Raw genomic sequence first — 2,501 nt, 5'->3', positions numbered from 1 at the left:
AAAGAAAAAATTTAAAAGAAAAAAAAACGAAAAACCAATATAGAAAACATAAAAAAACAAAAAAACCGGTTCTGGAAGGTTCTAGAACCTTCAAAAAACCAGTGGCAAAATAAACTGGAAAACAGTCTGGCACATACACTGAACGGGGAGCCCGGCCGGGGGGGGGGGGGTTGCATGCTATGTTGCTAGCGGGCGACCTACGTGCTGTATAGGATCCCGCTGCTACATCATGCATTGGACATGCAAGCACGACACAGGGAAAAGTGGGCTCGTGTGGGCACTGTTAAAAGATGTGTCCAAGCACATGCAGAATTGGGCACATACGTACTGATTTCGGTCCGGTGTGGCTTGAAAAAGTCCTGCATGAGCTCCTCGACAGGGAAGAAGTGATGCAGCGGCCAGAGGGGCGACCACAACACCAAGTTCTTGCAGAATAGGGCATCACATAGGTGTCGTAAAAACACGGTTCTAAGAGCATCTCTAATAGGTGCGCTACCGCACGACGCTCAATTTTTTTTACAATGTTGAAATATCGTTTTTTGCGTGAAGGAGGGCACTAGCTCCAGTAGTCGCAGTAAAATATGGCACGCGCGAGCAGCTCCAGAAGGCGCGCTAATTTACAGAGCGCACAAGCAGCCAGCGCTTGTAAATATGATTTTCACATGTCCATTTGACAATATGATGATGTTTCAAACATTAAACAAATGTGCAAAACAAAGACATATCATAGTTCACTTGCACAACATAGTTCAAAATCACCCAACCAAGTTCATGACAAATAAAAATTTGCACAAACAAATGGCCCATCAACAATCATGCCACACAAGTCATCATCGTCCTCTTCTTCCTCCGCCTCCTCTTCATTTTCAAGCACCGCATCGTCATCGGGAGCTCGGATGGTGTTCGTAAGATCTCCAACGGGATAATGCGAAGGTATGTGAGGCACACCGGAAGACATGCGTCCACCCATGTCACCCGGAGGTGCTCCCACACCTCTCACGAGAGACCCAAAACTCATGCCTCCCATGGTAGCTCTGAAGCCACCCATGCCTCCCAGCCACCCATGGTAGCTCCAAAGCCACCCATGCCTCCCGTAGGTGCTCCCGTGCTTCCCATGGTAGCTCCGAAGCCACCCATGCCACCCATGCCTCCCATTGGTAGTTCTCATGCCTCCCATGGTCGTGTCTGTTTTTGGACCAAGACTTCTTCAGGGGAAAGAATGATGTACTCCTTTTGCCTATCATCGAGGTTAGATGTGTCCATGAAGAACAAGTCCTTCACCCATTTCAATACTCTAGATCGCTCCTCCATGGCCAATTTCTTCTCCTCCAATGCCACCTTCCTCTCCTCGGCAGCCACACTCCTCTCCTTGGCCGCCACATCTTGGCTCCTTGTCATCATCCTCACCTCGTTTGTTTCCTTTCGTGCCTTCACAATAGCTTCCATAACATTGTTTAAATCATCATCTCCTCCGAGTTTGGTGTAGGGCTTCTCTTGCCGCCATCACTTGATGCCTCCTCCTCCTCATCATCCAAATCAATAGTTGCCTTGCTTTTCTTGCTCTCCTCTTGGTCATCGCGGGGCTTCCATTTCTCTTCATCCTTCCACACATTGTAGCAATGGGCCAACACAAATGGTCTCCCTTTCTTGACCTTCCCTTTCTTGGTCTTCTTCTCTTCTCCTTGAAATAAGTTTTCTGCAATAGTGACCTACAAACAAAAGAACAAGTTAGCACTTGAAACACCAAAAAAGAAGGATGAACATGGAAGGAACATAAAGAAATGACACTTACCCTATCTCTATCATTAATGCCACTTGAGTTTATTGTGTTAACCGCCTTAAGTTCCGCCGCCCACCTTTGATAATCTTTGTTGATTGTCGACCACCGGGAGCGAATAGATCTACCCGTGCAGTCAATTCCACTCTTGTTGTGTAAATCAAAGTGCTCCTTCATCCGGTCCCAATATGCATCTCTACTGTGGTCCCCTCCAACGTTGGCATCCACGGACACATGTAACCATGTATTGCATGGCAAGATGTCTTGGTCCATGTAGTTGCCCACTCTTCCTTTGGGTGCATCGATGATACCCTCACCATCCTCGTCCACCTCCCACTCAACACGATCATCTTCACGCATTTCATTTGTTTGAGACCAATGAGAATTGTTGGAGCCAACCACTAGTGCAGAATCGGGCTATTGTCCCGGTTCGTAAGGGCCTTTAGTGTCGGTTCTGCAACCACCACGTGGCACGAGCCCGCGCCGGGAGGCTGGGGCCTTTAGTCCCGGTTGGTTACACCAACTGGGACTAAAAGGTTTAGGGGTTTATGGGTTTATGATTTATTTTTCCTTTTAGTTTTGTGTTTTCCATTTAATTCTTTTTCATTTCAAACATATTTTACGCTACTAAATATTGTACACGTTACATATATATACATATACATATACATATACATATACATATATACATATACATATACATATACATATACATATATATATA

Source organism: Triticum dicoccoides, chromosome 7A (assembly GCF_002162155.2).
Source record: "Triticum dicoccoides isolate Atlit2015 ecotype Zavitan chromosome 7A, WEW_v2.0, whole genome shotgun sequence".
NCBI classification, from domain to species: domain Eukaryota; kingdom Viridiplantae; phylum Streptophyta; class Magnoliopsida; order Poales; family Poaceae; genus Triticum; species Triticum dicoccoides.
This window is presented reverse-complemented; position numbering follows the sequence as displayed.